Below are 24141 nucleotides of genomic sequence, written 5' to 3'. Positions count from 1 at the left end.
ATATCATAAAAGAGGCAGGATCGATCTAGGTTGCTTTAGGCTTTTTTTCTGTCTTATGAACGTAGAGTGTCCTTGAAAACTTTGCATGGACATTCTCATGGATTCTGAGATAATAATCAGTCAAACTGTGTATGGTCAGGACTCCATCTGCCTCAGGAAGTTTCTTGAGCCATGTGGATGGGCTGATAACGGATCTTGGAATCATAATGGATCAAAGATTCCCTTTTTCCTTGTTTGTTTCTGTAAAAAATAAAATGCATGGTATATAATTTTCTCTCTCTCCTCTCTCTCTCTCTCTCTCTCTCTCTCTCTCTCTCTCTCTGTCTCTCTCTCTCTCGTGTCTGCCTGCATCCCAAGATGGGGGAGATGAATGTGTTAAGAAATGTTTTCTGGTGGTTGGCATAGTGATACTCTGCTCACAGTGTATCTTCTTGAAACAGAGATCCTTTTCCTGAGACTGTCCTTTTGTAAAAGTGTTTACTCAGTTCTATCAGTCCTATCGGCCTCATCTTCAAATTATTACACATTCTAGAAGTTCTTTTAAATGAGCTATAATTCCAAACTACTGAATATTAGAATAGCAGCATCTTTTTGAGGACACAGATCATCTCATAATAGTCATTTTCCCACTGAAGCATGCACATGAAAGCATGCACAAGAGAAAGAAGAGGAAAGAAATGCAAAAATTACTAAGATTTATCCTCTTAGTAATGGTTAGAATCATAACTAGCAAGAGAAAGATTGTTTGCTTAATAATAGTCTCTCTTCCCCTCACTAAATTATCAAAGTATGATAGTTGATCAATTCATCTATAATTATTAACTATCTATGATATGGGTATATATGTATATAAGGATGCATTGAGCATATATGTTTATATCAACTCTCATCTCTCATGATTTCTTGCTCCACTATTTTCATTTTACCCCATTCCACACAATTATAAACATATATCATACATGAAAGGCACTACATAAGAAAAATGTTACTTTCTGGTTAAATAATGTTGTAAATACCGATGACTTTTCAAATCCGGAAGTCACTTTTCCACTTAGAATTACTTTGATCTTTCCACATCATTAGGCATGGAAGCAACACTCTAATTCAAATAGAATTGTTTTTAAAATAAAGCACATAATATTGTTTTGTTTTCCTGAGCCAGGAAAAATTGACCAAGGTCAATGCCTTGGGGACTTGGCTACAAAATCTTATTACATTTTTCCTTTGGTCAAAGGAGGAAGTCATCAATTCTGAAATTGTTTCTGGTAGTAACCGGCTTTTAAGTATTTTCACCTTTAATCCACAAGTTCCTGGAGAGCCACCGTATCTAGAGATCATTGAAATATCTCACAAAATTGACTGTGCTTATAAATTGTTTTTCTCAGTAACTGAATTGTTTAATATTAACAATAAAATCAAAGGTTCATCTTTGAACGAATATCTTTTGATGGCTTATAACTGAGATTATAAAGAGCTAAAAATTATAAACTGTTTCTAAGAATTCAATAAAATGAGCTTAAATTACATTATCATATTTCTTAAAGTCATGTAACAACTTTAGGTATTATTAACATACAAAAAATGTTTCAGATGTAATAACATTAAAATATTTTGTCTGTCATAAATGAACACACACATATATATAACATTTTACCTCCTCACTGAATATGCTTATTTTTAAAATTTGAAGCATATCTTCTGTTTTTAATAGGAGAGTTAAAATCAATGCATAAAATTCTAGACCTTTTGTGAAGACTCTGTATATGCGGAACTATTCTCACTATACATATGCTCTTTGGTATTACTTTTGTTGAATGTGATCAAAACAAACAAGTACGTATTATGCTTACCTATAAGCAATATGTAATATTCATTCATTTTGCCATTCTTTAATCATTGAAAATATTATATTTATTCCAGCTGGAAATTTCACTTTTTTTAAACCTAAAAATGTCCAGTTTTACAAATGTTGCAACTAAATATGTATCTCAGTCACCAGGTGCAGTGGAGCATTCCTTTAATCCTAGCATTCCAGAGGCATAGGTGGCAGATCTCTGTTGAAACTGAGGTCAGCTTGGTCTACGTAGGGAATTCCAGAACAGCTGAGGTTACAGAGAGACCCTTTCCCCCAAGGACCAAAAACGTGTAGTAGTAGTAGTAGTAGTAGTAGTAGTAGTAGTAGTAGTAGTAGTAATAATAATAATATTATTATTATTATTAATAGCAATAATACCGATGATGATGATGATGATGATGATGATGATGATGGTGATGATAGGGGGATAGGGGATGGAGAGATGGCTTAGTGGTTCAGAAAACTGGTTGCTCTTCCAGAGGACTTGGGTTCAATTCCAGTATTTCATGGCAGCAAACAATTGTCTGTAACTTCTGTTCCAAAGAATCCAACACCCTCTTCTGACACCTACAGGCATTGCACAACATAAGTGCACCTACCAACATGCAGGAAAAACACACATACACATAAAATAAATAAAATTTAAAATAAAATAAAAAATAAAATACATACCTCTTCCATTTACCATTTAAGTAGTATTTAAAATACTACACATCAAAGAATATTAATTAAAGGTTCTGTGATTTTGTAAAATCACCACTGAACTTGGAATTAATTAGACTAGGTATAAATTTTGAAATATAGTATAGGTATATTTTTCATTACAATGTGAAATCTCCAAAAGACAGTCTTAATTTTAATTCAACTGCATTTTCTAGCCTCAATGTAATATCTTTCCTATTCTTAAGGCAATGGTGCATCCAAACCAATTTTTTAAAGTATGCAGTCTTACAGTACTAGCAGTGTTTAAAAGTCCAGTATCTCTTCTTAGACACAAGACTATTTCTTAACTGCAAGCCCCTGTAAGTTAAAAAAAATAAAGAAACGTTCTAGGAATAACCTTTACTATATGAACATATTCCAGACTAATGACTTTACCTAACCTTGCATCCAAAGTGTTGCTGTTTGTAATGTAAACAAGTTCACTGAGCCATGTGCTCCACTTGTGTCCTGTTCCTATGGCCTTAATCTTTCAGAACACTTCCTTGCCCTACAAACAAGATAGTGTTTGGATGAGTGTAGGCATGTTTTTATTTATCAGTCCATCAAAGCACTGCAAACAGCAAGCTTATCTCACTGAAAGCTATGAGAGAAATTTGTAACACCTTTTAATGATTGTGTGTGCATGTGAGTTGTTCCAGATCTATGGCTTGAAAAGGGCAAGATCTTTTGATAAAAATTTGAATTTTACTTCCTAATTTTATACTGGAAATACTGCTTCAATGAATAGGAATCAAAGCCCTTGCTCAGGAGCACAATTCTGAAGAGGGATTAGAAAGAATAAGTTTCAGCAGCTCGGATCTGCTCTTGGCCTTAAAATATATGCTAAGAGTCGGTGTGTTTCTTTATTAAGGCATAACCATATGTGACATGGAAAAGCTATAACTTACATACTTCAATGTAAAATAGCTTGGTGTAATCATTGCCATTCTGAAAGGGAGGGATGATAGCATAGCAAAAGAAGACTGGACCAGGGAAAAATTGAAGCTCAAAGGGGAGTTTAATTGGTCCCAAACTGGTGCTATCATTTGGGGAAGTTGTGGAATCTTTAGGAATTGAGGCTTTTAGATTAGTGCTTCTCTCAGCTCCCACTAGAGAAGCTTCTACTTGCAGCATATGATAGCAGAAAAGCCTGCAGCTGGTCAAGATGAAGAGAATAACTCTCAGAATGTTCAACAATAATAGGATATCTCTCTCACACCCATTTCTCCAAGGTTTAGGGATCATTGTGAAAGAGTAAGTAAAAAACCAGATACAATTCCAACATGACTTTGTGAGATGAACAAGAAGCTCCAGTACTCAGGTGAGGAACTGTTGGAAATTTATAGATTCTGGGAAAGGGGGAGTCTGTTTTCTTAATGGGTGTTATACTGAGTAAGTTGACCCTACTCCCGGGGATGGAGTCATATCCAAGAACATTTGGGAATACAAATTAGACTCTGTAGGCCTTTAATAAAAACTACAAACAATAAATAATATGTAGTTGGGAAGGGTTAGCAAGATGGGGATAGATATGGGGAGGGAGTCTTGAATATGATGAAAATATATTGTATGAAAATTTCAAAGACCCAATAAAAATATTTTACAGAAGTATTTAGACTTTGCTAGCAGAAGGAATTCAGTCCACTTGCAATCATGGCTTAATGTCTGTCCCCAGGTTGAAAGAAGGTTTACGCTCTTTATTATCCATCAAAAGGTAACACGGTATGCATGCTACAAGCTCCCGTTTCAGCCATAGTCCCAACCACCACTAACAAACATTAACTTCTGTCTATCTTTTCACAGTATTTCTAAATGGAGAGAAGTGATAAATCTCTCTCAATTAATACTTCCCTGATAATTAGTGGTGCTATGTATGTTTTTCATTTCCTCCTTAACATATTTAAACTTTCTTTTAAGTAGTGTCTATAAAGGACTGGAGAGGTGTCTCTGTGATTAAGTGCACTGCTGCTCTTGCAAAAGACCTAGGTTGGAATCTCTGAACTCACATGGTGGCTAAAAGCTACCAGTAACTCAAGTTCCAGGGGATTTGATGCCTTCATCTGGCCTTTATGAACACTGCAGACATGGTACACTTATATACATGCAGTTCAATCAGGCATACTCTTAAAATAAAGATAAATGACATAATAAAAATGTCTATTGAGAAGTTTCATACGCACATTTCATTAATTATTTTGCCGACAGACAACAACAGTAGTGTTCAGGTTAGTAGAAAAATCGGGAGAAATTCTTTACTTTATATCTCATTATGCCACTCCTCGTACAGATATAGATAGGTTTGCAAGTGAGAATATGGTCACCATAGAGATGACAGAAATGCAAATCATCAAATATAAAATCTTAACAAATAAGCACATCAGAAACATATCTTACATTAAGTACACTATTTAATAAAAGCATCAGATACAATCATACCCAAAGATAGGGCATAGGAAGTGTCTGCAATGTTTTACTATTATACAAGGGGAAAGTGTAAAACAGAATCAATGCTTAGTCACTACAGCAGAATATGAAGGGTGGTGTCTCAGTTATTTATGTTCATTTACACTGTAAGAACATACTCTCTTGCCAATACTCATTAAAGTTGTATTCAACTAAGGCAACAAGTTAAAATGATAAGATCAGATAAGCTTTACCAATTCTATATAATGATTCCTTTCCACAGGCCCATTGTTATTGGTTGCATTGTGACCCCTCCATATATGTTGAAATTCACCTCCATTATTAGCCATAATTATGACCAAATCTATAACTAGGATTTTGTCACTAAACTGAAACTAATATCATACTGAATAGGATTTATCTTTAATTCAATATGACTAGTGTCACAGTCCAAGTAGAAAAGATGCAAGACAAAGAAATGTCATATGAGGAAGGAATCAGAGACCAAGGTGACATTTCTATTAGCCTAGGAGTACAAGTATTGAATGTACCTGATAGAAAACAGAAAAAGATGTGCAGCAGAATCTTTCTCAGTGAGAGAATAAAACTCTTAAAAACATATTCAGACTCTTAGTTGTGAGAAATGTGATAACTTCTGCTGTTTTGTTATACCTAGTGATGACAGCCCGAAAAAATCAAACATAGCTAATCCGGTAAAAACACAAACTCCATTGCACTCTAAAAAATAATGGTAAAAGATGACAATATGCTTCAGTGTGAATGTGAAAATAAATGTCCTATAAAAACTCATGAGTTAAAGGCTTGGACCCAAGAATGATGCTTCCATGTATGGATGTAGCTTTGGAAGGCTGACTCTATAGTGAGGCCTTCTTAGAACACTGGGATGTGCTTTGAAAGGAGACTGTGAGACCCAGTCGCTTCACCATTCTCTTTTGGACCCTTGTACCTGAGGTGAGCAATTTACTCTGCCATGTCATCTCCATTAATGCCATACAACATGCCTGTCAGAGGCTGAAACCATAGGCATACCCAGTTTGGAACTGAAACCTTCAAAATTGGGATCCAAAATAAGTCATTATGCTTATAAGTCTTTAGCTTGTATACTTTATATGTTGTAAATAACAGAAAAATTGGTACCAATGACAAAGCGGGACTGTTGATTACAGATATGCATGAAGATGTGAAAGAACCTTGGAAATTAGTTTACAGGAGGAATATGGTCTTCCAAAGCCTTGAAATCTCTAAGCAAAACATGATATTTCTAGTGAGGGTTCAGAAAAGAGAATATGAACAGGACTAGTGAGTTTAAAGGTAGGGCTTACAAGGTGTCATAGAGAAATGAAGACTCTTATTAGTCATTTTTGAATGGAGATTGTCCTTGTGATTGTGAAGCAAGTATTAATACAAGATCATCTGCATTACTTGGAAAATATTTCAAATTATCCAAACACTAAGATTTTGGCATGGGTATTTCTGGTAGATTTTTGTTTTGTTTTTGTTTTGTTTTGTTTTGTTTTAGACAAATATATACTAAAAGATAGTAGGACAATGAATAGAATGGAAAAATTTAGAAAATTTCCAGTTAGGCAAGAAACAGAGCACATAAGTTTGGAACCAAAAGAGTAGGTAAGGTTGGGAGAGTCCAAATCAGGTAATAATAGCTGATATTTTGCTCTAGAATGGGAAGAAAGATGCCTTTAGAGAATTTCAGAAAGCTACAAGATCACCACACCCATCCTATTACAAAGTCACAAAGGTAAATTTGTTTGTAGACTTCACAGGACAGGATTATTTGATAACAGAGCCCCAGGATGCATAGCTCTGTTTGAAGGTTAATTCAAAGACCCAGTGGCAGATCTTGGCACTGCGTGCCTGACGAAGTTTTAGAAGAATAAATTAGTTACAGGGTCATGATATTTCCAACTGTTATTTCAAAGGAAAGCATAAGATGACAGATAGCTTGCCTTAAGGTCTGAGTCCCTTTAAGCAGTTCCTAAACTACAATGATGCAAGTAGAGAAGTCAGGTAAATGAAGGAACTTTGAGAAAGTCTATGAGCAGTTTTCAAAACCTGTTGAAGACAGGCCATGCCAGCTGCAACACTGTGTAATAAAGGATGCCTCTGCCACTGAGCCCACTTCATACCACCTTCTGTTCCTGATGCCACACATAAAGAGATTTAGGAGTCAGTTATCTCTGCATGGTTTCAGTCTTGCTTCAGCCTGATCCGGTATTATTTTCTCATACCTTATTTTTGGAATAGGAATGTTTATTCTGTGCCTGAACCAACACTGCATTTTAGACATGAGTAAGTGTTTTCTTCTGTTATGTTTTGAGGGTTCATTCCTGAAATTTCCTTGGGTTTCTGAAGAGTCTTTGAATACTAACATTTGAAGAATTTCAGAAATATTACCACGTTGGAGGCTGGGATGGTTAATTTGGACGATCATCTTCCTTGGTGTATCTGCGAGTGTTTCCAGAGAGGATGACTGAGAAGACTGGCACTGAGTGTGGGCAGAACCAGGTCAGGGCTGAAGTACTATGTTGGGGAAAAGGGACAGAAAGGAAAAAACCAGGCAAGTGTGTGTTCCTTGTTCTCTGCTTCCTGATCCAGTGCATTGGAAGGATCTCAAATGTTCCCTTTACTCTGGACGTTGTCATCCTTTCCCCACGAATCAGACAAGATTCCTCTGAACTAAATAAACCCTCCTTTCACTAAGTTGCTTTTGTTTTCAGGTATTTGATCATAGTGATGAGAAAAGTAACTGATGTAGGGACTTTTATGGAAAGTCGTGACTGAATTTATTTCTATACCATGGACATGAAAGTGGGGCTAGCAGACAAATGTTATGATTTAGAATTTGAATTTCTGCCTAAGATTCATGCATTAAGATTTGGATCACGAGGGTGACAATAATAAGAGGTGATGGAACTTAAGGAGGTATGACCTAGTGTGAAGTCCTTAGGTAATATTTGATTTTCTCTTAAAGGAAACTGTGGGGCCTCAACTCCTATCTTTCTGTCTCCTGCTCCCTGGCTGAAAAATTGTTAAATTTCCTCTGTCTTGTACTTCCATGATCATTTACTGAGGCCCCTAGAGATGAAAAAAAAAAAAAAACAAAACGTTCTATTCAACAGTTTCCTGAAATATTTCTAATTATTACTCAAAATGCTTTTTCTTCTTATGAGTTAATGATCTTCAATATTTTGGGGGGGTTATTGAGGCAAGATCTCCTGCAATCCAGCCTGGTCTCTGACAATATATGAAACTGTGGATGATTTCAAATTCCAGACCTGGCTTCTAACTCTTAGTATTACCACCAGAAATCTGACTAGCACAGACTTCATGTTATAACAACTTTCAAATGAAAAAGTTGTAATAATTACTGAAGTCACTCTACCTAACAGATTCTTCTCAATTTCTGCTGGGCAAATGATGCCAGATAGCAGTTCCTTCCACTTCCACTATCTGTCAGACCCTATGAATTCTTCAGGAACAATACCTTCAATCCTTTAGTAGAGATTGCATTGAAAAGCTAACCAAATATTCCTATATAGAGTAAAAGACTTTTAAAAAATCTCTTACAGCCACATTCATTAACTTGGCATTTACTTTAATGCTATTTTTTGATGCTCAGAAATTGGTAATCCTGTTACCACTAAACTCTGTTGCTCTATTTTAACTTCTATATTTGCATTAGTAAGAAGCACATTCATTTTAATCTAGGTGCTCTTTTCTCCCCAGTCCCAGCCTGACTGGAAATCACTATGTGGACATAGCTGTCCTTGATTTCACAGATATCCCCTGCCTCTGCCTCCCAAGGGGAGTAATCAGCGGCACACACTACCATGCCCACCTCTTTTTCCCTTCATATTTATGGTAGTTTGTTTATTTTAGGGAAATTCAACAAGTGGCAAGCAGCACAGTACTCTCAACATTGTGCTAACATTTCTTTCTTAATGCTGACCTATCTGCTCTGTATATTTTCTGTCTTCCATTTTGCTGCACATGGAACTTTAAGATGCATTTCAATACTATATTTTACTGTCTATTATTTGTGACACCTGGGTCTTAATTACTTTTTTCTATGTCTACAAATGAGGTGAGGTGGTTAAGTCTTGGCAATTCTGTTGCATCCTATATGTGGAGGAGAGATAAAGACACATTACTCTGTGTCCCTCATTTTAAACTGGACTGTCAACTGTTCTATGACCTTTCACAATGGGTGTCAAAACCAAAATGGCAAGCACAACAGAGTCAGTATAGATTCACATCCACTACCAATCAAACCATCAAGTCTATCACATGAGTACTGCCAAACTAGAGTTCAAGTCAAGAGCGTGGTTATTAAATATTATTTCATTTACAGTGAAATAATTAAAAAGATATTTCAATCTACTACACATTTGTATTTGCATGTATAGACAGGGAATAAACATATTAAAGTTATTTGGTTGCACAGGTATTATAAAAATTAAAAGATACATGAGTGATGTGATTTCCTCTTCAATCAGTTTCATCTTTTTAAATGACTATTGTTAACTGTGTATTTTGCAATTTTCATACAATACTTTGATGGTACTTAGATCCCCTCCCCTCTCTGTACTTCAATGTTTAACCCCCATTCAACACAATGTACTCTCTTACATAAGATATAGCCTATAGAGTCTAGTTTGTATCCTCAAATGTCCTTCAGTATGAATCAATCCACTGGGCCCGCCAAAACTTCCATCCATGTAAGACACTGTCTTTCTCCCTCCCAGGAGTTATAAATTGCTGAAAAGCTCCATAGATTGGTTTGAAATTTCTTATCTACTTCTCCATGTCTATGGTGGGATTTTATGTTTCGAGTTTAGATAGGACTTGTGCATGCTGTTACAATTGCTGTGAGTTCTTTTGAATAAATAACCATTTTTCTGAAAGATTCTGATGCCTTGTGGTATATCTTAGCTTCAATTTCTTTTTACTTTCTCCTATTTCAAATTGAAAATGCTCTATTCCATGAGCTGTAGCTCCATACCATTTGACAACCATGACCAAGAATGTGATGAGAGGGTTCTCCTGCCTGGAATTGTGTTACTCGTTATATAGCCTTCAGCTACATAGAAGCACTCACACATGAGTATGTGTATTTTTCAGTGAGGTTTTGAAATAATATATCACCCTCTGATTTTTCACACTACCAAAAAACATCATCTCTCTTCTCTTTTTCCTATCTAATCCAAACTCCTCTCTCCCCAGTTAAAGCCTCCTCCCTGAAGACTGGCTCTGATAGTTTTAAAGAATATTGTGCAAACTGCTAAGGTAAAAACAATCAGTGGTCCAATTTCAGTTTCACAGTCTAAAAACCATAACAATGACACGCTGCACAGTACACTATTTCAATTTGTGCAGTAGTGGCATTTTTTCTTGGGGGTAACACACAGATATCTATGTGATAATATGTACTCAATAGATTAAACCTACTCAGTAGGAAGGAACTTTTTGTGGTATTCTAAATAGTCAAATACATATGACTGGAGAAATAATAGATCCTAGAGAAAAATCCTACATTTGTCACATCTTCAGACAAATATAATTTCTTATTATATGCTAAATACATATACTTACTACCAAACATAGCTCTCACCATGCATCAAAAATGTTTCTTTTTACAACAGATGGAGACTATGATAAAGTTCCCCAACTGGTCATACACAGAGAGTAAGTGTCTATGAGATGCTCATCCCTAAGTGACACATCCACAATGAGACCACTACATCTAAGGTTCATGGAACATAGCAGAAGAGGGGGTAGAAAAATACTAATGCATCTCACAACTCTCACTAGCAAAAATATGCAACAGTGGGCGATGAACAGAGAGAACCACAACTAGCCAAAATTTAGAGAAATAAAGACTGCAGAGTGTATGGCTCTGGAGAGGATGACTATATAAATAGAAATACAGCAAAGATTTCATGGAATTATGTAGTGTGTGTATAAGGATTTTGTGATTGATATAATAATAATACATAAATATAATTTTTTTCCTTTAAGAAGATTAGACAATTTGTCAAGGGAGAAAACCAATCAGTGGTCTTAGTATTAAAGCCTATGAATCATTAACAATAATGGGTCCCACAAAATATCTCTAATGGTACTTTTATCTTGATGGTAAACAATATCTGTCTAATTGGACTTAAGGCTGACTGAATAGGAGGGAACACATGTATGGCACTGTAAACAGAGCCCTGAAGGAGACCCTACTACTATGACTTAACTAAACCAATGTAATTTCTTACTATCCACAAATACGCAATCTTGTAGTCACAGATAATTATAACTTTCACCACTCATCATAAACAGCTTCATTTGGCAAGGGATGAAGTCTATTACAAAGTTTTATAACTGAAAAGCTACAATAAGCAGCCAAGTGGTTCCTAGCCCCAAATGATAAATTTACAATTTAACACCTACATCTTAAGTCCTGAGACCATTAAGAAGGAAGGGCAAAAACATTAGAAGAAGCAGAAGATCAGGACACATGCTACTAAATAGTCTATTCTAGATATAATAGGAGCTACTCCTATGAAATCTCTGCAGCATAGTTGCCTGAAAAATACCTTCGTAATGATACCAGGGGACTTGTTAAAGTGGGTGGGGGAAAATATCTCAAAACTAGATTAAGAGCTACAAGCAATCAATGGATTCTGAGGGCAAGAGAATCACTTTTCTCCAGGCACAAGTTCACTGATAGGTTATCCAAAACCAAGTAGTCAGTCAGTCCTAAACCCATGCACACATGCATAACACTGATAGGATTCAAAGAATTGTAATTGTGTATGGGATGTGTGTATGTGTGCATGTGTATGTAAAACATATGTATATATGTAGCAACAATAATCAAGGAAGAGTTAAGAATTTGAGAGGAAGTGATGAGGACTGGGAAGGAGTTGAGAAGGACAGAGCAGACTGGGAATGATAAAAACAGTGTTCTTGTATGAATTTTTTAAAAAGTCTGAATAAAGTACAGATTAAGAAATAAAAGAACCAGTGGTGAGTCTCCATGATGTTGTCAGTGAGTTCTTTCTCATCAGAGAAGTCAAGAAAACTTTTGCTTTTCAGAATGGCCATTATAGTTTAAATGTTTATGTACATATCTAAATATTAGGCTTAATATTCTAGATGAAAATGAATGATTATATAAATCTGTCAGTTTATCACCCATCTACTGTATAAAGTAATGCTTGTATGGTGTTTTCCTTGATTAGTGAGTATTATGCTGTGAATGTTTAAGTACTTAGCCTTACACAAAACTGTATTTGCTGAACTAGAAAAAAATATCAAAGCTTACAAAGCCAGCTAACTTTTGTTTATGGACAAATCTCCCTATCTCGGTGAAATTAATCCAGTGGAAAGGATAGACAATTGCAGATAGGCTAGCATCCTGGAAAAAAGGGAGGGTACAAGTTGGTCCACATTATAATGTGATTTTGAAAAACATCATCCTAGAGCTCTAGACATATTGCAAAAAAAAATTTTTGGAAAAAATTTAACATTTTTTATTATATTCAGATTTGTCAGTCAATAAATATATTACTAGTGCTGTGATCCAATAATTTCCATAAGATTCTACAAATATTTGGCAAAGTGGAAATTGTGATTATTTGCTAAAGATTCTACTTTTAGCAAAATATCTTATATATTCAGTCTAATGATCATGTGTTTATGAATTAGAGTTCTCATTTAGACAAAGGGATATACTATAGATAGGCCGACTAGACATGAATGAATGATGTCTGGAACACTAATTCAACTCAATAGAACTTATCTCAAATGACAGAATGAATGAAATCCATTGGGTAAGGGGAGACATGGGATAGTGTCAATGGGGAGTATAAAGATGATTAAGATGTTCTATATGAAATACACAAAAGTTAAATTAAAAATTATAAAGATTAAGATTCTTATTTAGACAATAAACTGTATGGCTATAAAGTCATCTAGTAGATTTCAATGGTAATGTTTATCACCTCTACTAATTAACATGAAGTAAATTTTATCCTTCCTTAATTTATTTTTAATTGTTAGCTAATATATTCTAAATAATTTAAATTTTAATAGAGCAATTGTTTTGAATATTCTGAAAACTTCTTGTTCTCTAATGTTTTTAAAGCTGGTGATATAGAATACAAAGAGAACACTAGATAAAATTTTTGAGGCCCTGAGTTCTACCTCATCCTTGTAAAAGATAGTATTGCTATTAGACAGACTTTTGTCTATATTTTAGAGATTTATATGAAATCATTGAAAGTGGATAGAAGTGGAAATTGTGTTCTTAAGCAAAGTAGCTCAGGCTTAGAAAACTATTATATTTTCTCATATGCAGATCCTAGTTTTAATATTGATATATGTGTATATTTCTTTGAGGGATGTCATTATAGGTCATGAAATTAGTAAAGGGGTCATGGGAGGGAAGAGGAGAAGGGCAAGAGAAAATATATATGGAAACAGAAAGGAGCTGCTGAGGGGAAGCAGGGAAAAGTGGAGTGAGGGAACGGAATAAGAAAAGATTACCAACAAAATCAATGTTCCTATGAGAATGTCATAATGAAATCAATTATGTGGCACTGTGCTTAAAAAGAAAACCAACAGAGAATAGAAGCGAAGTATCCACACTTAGGTATGAGTAGGGAGGATCTCCCTCTGTAGGCTACACTTTCCCATGCTGCTCTTTACACACTGTGGATTCATTTAGAGGCTTAGAAATTCCACAGTGGCAGTTTGTTTTCTCTTCTTACATTATCAACTTAAAAAAAAACAAAAAAACAAAAATGGTTTATTAAATTTTGTTTGCAATTTCATCCTGATACATTCCTTCATTTAGTCAACTTGGTCAACTTAATGACATGTTCTTTCTAATAATCGCATTTAAATATTTCCTTTAACTCTTACACATAAATGAAACATTCAAATGATCACAGTGGTCTTTATATTCTAATTTTATGACATTTTTAGTCATTTAGAAATCAACTGATATCACAATGCATGAAATTTGATGTCATAGTAAAAGCGAATTGAGGGAGCTGGAAAGATGGCTCAGTGGTTAAGAACACTGACTTTTTCCAGCAGAAGACCCAGGTTCAATTTCCAGCAACTACATGGAGGCTAACAACTATCTGCAACTCCATTTCGAGGGAATCCAATGCCATCCTCTGACTTCAATGGGTATGACCCAGGTGCACTTAGACACATGCAGGGATTACACTCATAACATTAAATAAAAAAATTAAATAAATTATTTTTAAATAACTAAAATGATTTTACAATGTATGCAAAAGAGATTAGACAAATATCCTTTAGGATTTATTTAGAAATGTATAAACATCATTGATTTTACTACAATTAATATATATACATATATATGTCAATTAATATATATACATATACATATATATATATATATACACACATATTTGTGTCATTTTTGAGACACTGTCTCCCTGCAACCCCAGCTCCTAGCTGTCCTAGAATTCACCACATAGACCAGGAGGCTGAACTTACAGAGGTTTGACTGCCTTTGCCTCCTGAGTGCTGGCATTAAAGGCATATGCCACCATGCCCAGATTGCTAATATTTTTAATCAAGTTTTTAATCACATTTTAACTCAAGCATAATACATTTGTTGACAGTTGATGGGTAGATAGATTTGTATATATCCAGACTTTTATGAACATACATGTCAAAATCATGACTGTAAGCCTCACAGTATGAAATTATGCTCTACCTGAGTGCTCACTTTCATTGAATTTCCATTTTTATCTAGGACTTTCACCCTCATTTTAGAAACAAAACAAACTTAATGATCCTTTACTCATTTTATTTGCAAAATTTACAAAATAACTTTTTTTTATTTTTCACTATTTTATTAATTTTTAATTTCATAGCTTTTGATCAAAGGGTTGAACACGGATAGGTATTTTGGTTCCATGTTTTCAACTCCAGCTAAGCCAAATGTGCTTATGCTAATGATCTCCAACAGCTGCACTCTGCATAACCTGGACTTCTGGGAAACCTTCCAAAGGAACTCCAAACAGAGCTATTGCAGCTATCTAGTCTGCGGTGCTGAAAATAATGTCCCACCTGCAAATATTTCTGTAACACAGGAAACTTACCGTTAATACACACATGCAGGATGGGGGGGGAGACAGACAGACAGAGAGAGAGAGAGAGAGAGAGAGAAACTCCAAATGTTTACTCATCCCGTCCATCTCCCCTTCATCTATATCTGACTTAAGGATAATAAACTGTTACTTCAATCCTACCCAAGGACCAGAACCCCATCCTCTTTCCATATTCTACCTTATGCTTTTTATTTTTCCTATCATGTGAGCAGCAGTCCATGGAAAGGACTAGAGTGAACCATATAACCTCATTGTTTTAATGAGCTTAAAACGTGCAGTTCATGAAAATGCATTTGTTCTGTAAGAGCAAAAGAATGGAGATTTTTATCATCCCTCATACAAATGATGGATGAACATTCTGAGCTATTTCTGCAAGACAGATGAACTGTTAGAGATGAAGATGGTTTTTCAATGGGATCGCGTCAAAGAGGCCAACACTTAAGAAAAATGACTGCAATGTGAGCTGTATCGGTATTAATGATGCTTAAAATGCTTTCTTGAGTATACACTCATGCCTACACTACTACAGACATATGAAAGCACTTGTTCCCTGTAGATATTTTTTGAACTAACTTATTACTGTGAGTGACTTCTGTAGTTCAGCTTCATAAAATTTCTAATAAAACTTGAAAAAGTTTTGTTATAGTTTGATAAATTATTCTACCTCATAGAAACTCTTGGAACCATAACCACATTTAAAATATAGATGCAGCAAAGTATTTGAAAATTAATTAGGCAGACTTCTGACTATTTTTCTGGTAGGTAAAGAAAAGGCTTTGAGACATTTACCTGTCATCCTTTCATTATACCTCAATCAAGTACTTCCTGTTTGAATCCATAAAATTCCATATTAATCACTGTTACACAATGCAAAAAAAAAAATAACACAAAAGTCATCATGGCCGATTACAGGATACAGGAATGCTCAGAATATTATTCTTTGAATATTTTTGTTGAGTTTTATGCATTTCATATAATATGTCTTAAATTAAATTTAGACCTAGTCCCCCCGCCCAAAGAGATTTCAGGTATTCTCTAATCAAGCACTTCTATCCAGGTGCCTGTTCATTCACTGGAATCTAGTCAGCCTATCTAGAGTCACTTCCTTAAAGATCTACTCTCAATCACCCCACAATAATCAGTTTCCAATAGTTCTTAGGCTATGGTTGGGGCCTGCTACCTATTTCCCCTGATCTATGCTGGGATTTTGTCTGATTGAGTCAGTTTGGCCTTGTGTATGTTGTCACTATTGCTGCAAGTTCATATGAACAAGTTCCAAGAAGCCTGAAAGCCTCTGTTCCCCTATGTACATGGACCAACTCTGGCTCTTACAGTCTTTCTGATCCCACTTCCACAATGGTCCATGAGCTGAGAGAGTGAATGAGGTTTAATATAGAAGTCCTATCCAGGGTCATGCATTCTGTGGACTCTTATTCTCTAAATCTTAACCAGTTTTGGCCTTATGTAGGTATGGCACTCTGTTGTGTGAAGAAACTTCACTGGTGACATATGAGAGATGTTTTAGTGTTCCCTCTACCCCATGCCCCATTATGTTCCATGAGCCTTAGGTATAGAGGCTCCACAGTAGATATATCACTTAGGACTGGGCATCTCTAAGACATACATTCTCTGTGTGTGACCATTCATGGAATTTGTACTAGTATTTATCTGTTGCAAAAAGAACTTTATTTGATTAATGGTACACAGTATATTTCTACATAAATGTAAGGATCCATATTTAGCATACAATAAAAAATGTCATTTGCCTAGAGATATGAAAAATTTAAGAGTTCTCTCAAGGATCTATAAACACTTTCACCCTTTATATTTGGCTATATTTACAGTGCCATCCATGAGTTCCCTCCCTTTGAGAAGACTTTAAATCCATGTAGCTACCTGTTAATTACCACCCTAAATAGCAGTGCCACTGCTGCACCAACAAAGGTACTTTGCTGTGCCAGTTGTTTTAGTTATTAGAGTTTAGAACTAGACTGGACTGTTGATTGAGTTTTCTCCCTTTGCAGCTTGGATAGTATCCTCTAGATCTAGGAGAGCTAGTCTTCAGAAAGAAGGATTCAGGTCAGTTCTACCTCCATTTTTCCAAGTCCTGTGTGAAATATATCCTGTGTTCAGCAGTAGGGTTGTACCTTTAAGTTCTGGGAGGTAATCAAGGCTGTGGCAATAGCCTGTATTGTTATGGGAGTCTCTTGGACTACTATGACCAACCATTTGAAGGGAGATTTCTCATGTGTGATCCTGTATTTCTTGTTATATAGCTTTCAGGTATACACATGCACTAATGTTCAGATATTGTATGTATATTTTTCAGGTAGTTTTTTACTTAATACATTACCCTCTGGATTTTACACCATCTAAGCTATATTTATCTCTCCTCTTTCTCTCCCTGTCTAAACGCCCTTCTCCCTCCCCAGTTTAACTGCCTCCATTTTACCAATTGACCCCTGGATAATATCTGTCTCCAATTATCCCCAGTTGAATATCCAAATTTTCCCCTTCGTAACATCTGTTTCCTATTACCTCCCTCTCTTTGGGGTCTTTCTTTCCCTACTCTTCTGAGTTTCCTTTCCAAGTTCTTGGCTCCTGCTGTTAAAACAAGATATATACTCACATATAAGGATTGGTGCTATGATCCACAAATGAGGGAAACATATGTCACTTGATTTTCTGAGTTTTTTTTTTCTTCACTAGTATAACAGTTTCTAGTTCCATCCACTTACCTGCAAATTTCATAATTTCATCTTTCCTTACTGTTGAGTTGAACTCAGTTGTGTAAATATACCACATTTCTTGATTCATGAATTGAGAAACATCTAGCATGTTTCCGTTTCTTAGCTTTTGGAAAAGAGCAGCAAAACTATGGATGTACAGGTATTTTTTTCCAATAGGAGGTGTCCACTGGGTATATCCAAAGGAGTGGTAGATTGATTTTTAGTTTTTAATAGTTTTGCACTTTGCTTTCCTTGTGGTTGCAGGAATTTGCATTCCTTCCAAAAGTAAATAAGAAATTCCCCTTTCTCCACATCCTTGCCAGCATCTGATGTCTTCTGTTCTTTAACATTTGGCCTGTCTTATTGGGGTAAGATGTAATATTAATGTGTTTTTTATCTGCATTTCTCTAAATGCTAAAAATATGGAGCACATTTTAAAGTGTTTCTTAGCCATTTTTATTTCTTCATTTGAGAAGTCTATGCTCCTATCCTCATCCCATGTTCCTCTTGGGTTATGTTGTTTCTTTGTTTTTTGAGGTCTTTGCCTATTCTGGTTATTAATTCTGTGTTAGATGTGTATCAGATGAAGAGTTTCTCTCAGTCAATGTGTTTCCTCTTCACTCCCGTCATTATTTCTTTTGCTGTACAGAAGCTGTTAAGTATAATGAGGTCCCACTATTTGATTACTGACTTTAATGCCTGAGCAACTGATGTCCAATTTAGATAGTCCTTTCCTACATCTTTGTCTTGTAAAGTACTGCCTATGTTTTCTTCTAGCACTTTCAGTGTTTGATGTCTTTGATCCATTTTAAATAGATTTTATTCAGGTTGAAAGAAAAGGGTCCAATTTCATTCTTCTACAGCTGGAGATCCAGTTTTGCCAACATCATTTTTTGGAGATGCTGTCTTTCCTCCAGTGTGTGTTCTTGGCACCTTTGTCAAATATCAGGTGGCTGCAATTGTATGTACTCATATGTGGGTCTTATATTTCGTTCCATTGGTCTACGTGTCTGTTTTTGTGCCAGTACCATGGTGTTTTATGACTATAGCCCTGTACTATACTTGGAGATGTGCTATGATGATCTGTCCTAAGCATTGCTGTTTGTCCAAAATTGCTTTGGTATTTGGGGTCTTTTGTGATTCCATATGAATTTTAGAATTTTTTTCCTAGATCTGTGAAGAACGTCATGAATCTAAGTACTGCTTTAATTTCCTTTTCTGGACTTATTACACTAACAAGAGATTCAAACCCTCTATTTAAAAGGAATGAAGATCTGGAGATCATGGACAGCTTGTCTCTTTCCTTATTTTAATGGGTATGATTCTAGTTTTTTTATTTTTATTTTAAATGGTATTGGTTGTGAATCTGTTCTATATAGCTTTAATTACCTTGAGGTATGTTCCCCCCAGCCCTTTCCCTCTAGAACTTTTAATATGAATGCATGTTGAATTTTGTCAATGGTCTTTTCTGTATCTATTGAAATAACCATGTGATTTTTATTTTTAGGTCCATTTATAATATTTACAATATTACTTGGCTTACATATATTGAATCATCCCTATATCTCTGCAATAAAACTGACTTGATCATGATGTCTGGTCTCTTTGATGTGTGTCTGTATGTGAATGTTGGGTAGGCATGTCCTCTGAGACAGTCACTCTTCCCACCCAATTGGTTAGCTTCATTTGCATGGGGGAGGGGGTTCTAAGGACAGATGCTTAGAATGCTGGAAAGCACTAAGGACACTGTGAAAAAGGGTGGGGTAGTCACCATCTTGGAGCAGGGCGTGCAGATCTCAAATGTGGAAGAGAAAGATCCCAGGGGTGTGCATGTCTTTGTATGTCAGGCACTCTCAGACGTCATAAACTATGCAAAAACCCAAAATGAAGGTATCGTGTCAGTTTTGTCAGCCCTGGGATGCAAGAGAGTGTGTGTGGGTCTCCTGGGGTGGGTGTGGGGGAAGGAATTTGGCCAAACAGTGATTTATGAGTATTTTGTTGAGAACTGTTGCATCTATAGTCATATTAAGGATATGGGGCTATTGTTTTCTTCCTTAATGTGTCTTTGTGTGGTTTGGGTATTATACTAATACTGCCTTCAAAGAAGGAATTTGAAAGTATTCCCCTCTTTCTATCTTTTTGAACAATTTAAGAAGTAGTGGATCTATATCTTCTTTGAATGTCTGGTGGTATTCAGCTGTGAATTTATCTGGGCCTGGGTTTATTCATGAGTTTTTGTATTACTGTTTCACTTTCCTTATTTGTTATGGGTCTGTTTAAGCTGTGGAATTCTCCTTGATTTAACATTGGTGGTGTCTCTGAATTTAGCAATTCATCCATTTCTTTTATATTTTCAAAGTGAATAAATCAAAGATTTTTAAAGTATTCAAATATAATGTTTTGGATTTTTTGGTGTCTGTTGTGAAGATTCCCTTTTCATCTCGGATCTTTTTTATTTGGATTTGGTCTTTTTTTTCTTTCACTTAACTGGGATAATGGTCTGTCTTGTGTAATTTTTTTATATTTTATTTATTATTTTTATTTTTTTATGTGTATGAGTGTATTGCCAGCATGTATGTGAGTGCACCCGTGTTGTGCAATGCTGCTGAGGTCAGAAGATGTTTTCGGATTCCCTTGGAACTGGAGTTAAGGATGGTTCCTAGTCGCCATGTGGGTGCTGGAAATTGAAGCAGGGTCCTCTGCAAGAGCAGTCAGTGCTTTTAACCGCTGAGCCATCTCTACAGCCCTATGTAATGCTTTTTCTTAAGAACCAGTTCTTAGATTCATTGAATCTTTTTATTGTTTTCTTTTTCTGATTCATTAATTTCTGCTCTGATTTTTGTTATTTCTCATCTTTTGGGTTTGGGTTTAGTTTGTTCTTGCCGTTCCAGAGGAGTCTTGAGTTGAACAGTTCAGTTCAACTTCTGATTATTTAATATGGGCACTTAGAGCTACGAACTTCCCTTTTAGGACTACTTTTAAATTGTCACCGAGGTTTCATTGTGTTTCGTATTATCGTTTTAATTTGATTCCAGTAATACCTTTATTTCGTCCTTAATTTATTCTTTGACCTGTTCATCATTCAGCAGTGTATGGATTAATCTCCATGAGTTTATATACTTACTAGAGCTTCTTTTGCAGTTGATTATAAGCTTTATGGCACAGTGGTCTGATAGAATGCATGTGGTCAGTTTTAGAGAAAATTGCATGAACAGCTGAGTAGAAAGTGTATTCTTTTGTGTTGGGGTGAAATATTCTGTAAATGTCTCTTAGTTCCATTTGATGTAAGATGTCATTTAATTCAGATGTCTCTCTGCTTATTCTTTGTTCAGGTGACCTGCCTATTGTATATGGTGGGGTACTGATCTCACCTACTATTACTTTGTAGGGGTTAATCTGTGTTTTATAGTCCTGTAGTCCTAGTTTTATAAATTTGGTTGAATCAGAGATTTGTGCATATATATTCATGATTGTAATATTTCTTGGTCATTTGTCCCTTTGATTGGAATGAAGTGACTCTTTTCTGATTGTTTTAATTTTAAGTCTATTTTTTGAATATTCTAATTGAAACAACACCTGCTTGCATCTTAATGCTGTATGCTTTAAATACGTTTTGTTTCATCCTTTCACCCTAAGGCAGTGTCTCTCATTGAAGGTGTGATGAGTTCCTTGAAGACAACGAAAAGCTGGGTTTTCTTTCTTGATCCATTTCACTAGCCTACGTTTTTTGATAGGGGAGTTGAGGCCATTGACATTTAGTGTTGCCACTGAAAGATGTATGGTGGATATTGTCATTTTAATTTCTTTGTGTTTGTGCTCCTATATTGTGTTTCTGTTATTTTACCTTTCTTTATTTCTTTTTTAGTCTTTGGGTATATGCATTCCTTTCTTTGGTCATTGTATTGCTTCAAGCATTCTCTGAAGGGCTGGTTTGGATAACATGAATTCTTTCAACTTATTCATGTCATGAAAAATGCTCCATTCCTATTCAATCATGATAGATAGTTTTGTGGGATAAAGTATTTGGGATTGACATCCTTTTTCATTTAGAACTAGAAGTATTTTGGTCGGGGCTCTTTTGGCTTTCACAGTTTGTATTGAAAAGTCAGCTGTAATTTGGATGTATTTTTCTTTATATTTAACTTGCTGTTTTTCTCTTGTAGCTTTCAGTACTCCCTCTTTGTTCTCTACATTTAATTTTTTTACTATGATATGTTATGGGGAGTTTCTGTTCTGGTACTGTCTAAATGTTTTTGGTTATTCTTGAATATGTTTAGGTTGTTTCTTAATTTAAGGCAGTTTTCTTCTATAAACCTATTGAAGGTATAATCAATGTCATTGACCTGAGATTCTTCTCTTTTCTGAATGCCTGTGATGCCTAGATTTGGCTTTTTAATGGTGTCTCACAGTTCCTTTGTATTCCATTCCTGTAGTTTTTTTTTTTTTTCATAATGTTTGCTTGAGGAGTTCATTTCAACTTTAGCATCCAATCTTGATAGTCTGTCTTCTGTTTAATTCATTCTAATTGTGAGGTTTTCTCCTGTCTTTTTCAGATTGACTTATTGACTTTTTCAATTCCATCTTCATTTCAACCTTGGTTTTCTTCTAGATTTCTCTCTTCTGTAGATTCACATTTTAACTCCTAGATATTGTTGTTGTTGATGTTGTTATTTCTCACAGCTGAATATTTGTATTTTCTTTAGTTTATGTCACAAGTTTATGCCTTTCCTCTTTGAGTTCTTAGAATTTTTTGTACTTTAAGTTCTTTGATCATGTTTATGAGTATTCTTTTAAATTCTGCATCTTGCCTTCCTCGGGGGTGATTATCACTGTGGTATACTTCTGTAGGTCTTGGGGGATTTGGGGGGACGTATTCTCTTTGTTTTTCATATTATTTGTGATTTTTTATTGCCTTTTGGGCATATGTATGTCTTTTGTTGATTGTGTGTTCTATAGGAAATTCTGTTTTTCATTTGTTATTTAAATTTTGGTTCTGTTATATCATTAAAGTAGCTTCTCTGATTCTTTTTCAGGTATGAGAGGTTAGTTGGTATGTGCTTCAGGTTCTCTCAAGGTATTAGGCTGGTCTGTGTAGTAGGTGTGTCAAGGTAGCAGGCAGACTGGTCTGTGTCAGGCAAATCAGGAGGCCAGGGAAACATGGGTTTTGGTCAGCCTGTGTAGAGTCTAATAAACTAATCTAAAGGATTAAACTAGTCTGGGTTTGGAAGCTAGACCTAAGATCTGAGCTGGAAGAGTAGAGGTGGGCCTGGGTCAAAGCTAGAATGTGTAAAGGGTGAGGAGGTGGGGAAGATTGAATTTACACAGGCTGCAGGGGAATTATGGACAGTGGTGAGATCACTGACTTAAGAGGGTAGAAGGCTGGTCTCAGGAGTTCAAGGGCAAAGTTGAGGTGATTGACAGCCTGTGGAGGGGCTAACTAACTAGAAAATTAAGCTGGTCTGAGTGCAGGAAATTGGGAAGCAGTGGGCAGGTCTGAACTAAGAGGATAGTCCAGAGATCTTGGGCAGAAAGAGCAAAATTGGGTCTGTGCCCAAGGCTTGAAGGGGGATTGGATTCAGGGGAGTGTGCAAAATATTATCAACAAAACTTAAAATCTTAAAAAATCTCTACTTTGGATGAAAATTCATTGCATGAATTTGATTTGCAGTACTTTTAGAAGATCGGTGCTGGAGATATGTCTCAGTAATTAAGAGCACTGGCTGCTCTTGCAGAGCACCTGGGTTCGGTTCCCAGTACCCACATGGTGACTAACAGCAATCCAAAACTCCAGTTCCATTGACTCTCACACCATGTTCTGGCCTCCTCTTAGGACTGCATGACACAGAGGCATATACTTGCATTCAGGTTTAATACCGATACACAAAAAATTAATTTTATTTTTTATTTATTATTTTTTAATATATGTGTATGAGTATATTGCCTGTATTATGTGAGTGCACCCACGTCATGCAATACCACAGATGTCAGAAGAGCACATCAGAGTCCCCTGGAACTGGAGTTAAGGACTGTTCAGAGCTGCCGTGTGATTGCTGAGTTGAACCCTGGTCCTCTTTAAGAGCAGTCAGTGCTCTTAACTGCTGAACCATCTCTCCTGCTCCCAATAAATGATTTTAAAAGTGGAAAGATTAGTGTTAGAAAGCTGAGGCTTCTGAGTTTTCTTCCAATTAAAGACCAGTAAAATAATATTTTTATGGTTTCCATGTTTAAATGTCAGTTTATGAAGGAAATGAAGTGTGTTAAATTATAT

This window comes from Nannospalax galili, unplaced genomic scaffold, assembly GCF_000622305.1.
Source record: "Nannospalax galili isolate Female #2095 unplaced genomic scaffold, S.galili_v1.0 scaffold600, whole genome shotgun sequence".
NCBI classification, from domain to species: Eukaryota; Metazoa; Chordata; class Mammalia; order Rodentia; family Spalacidae; genus Nannospalax; species Nannospalax galili.
This window is presented reverse-complemented; position numbering follows the sequence as displayed.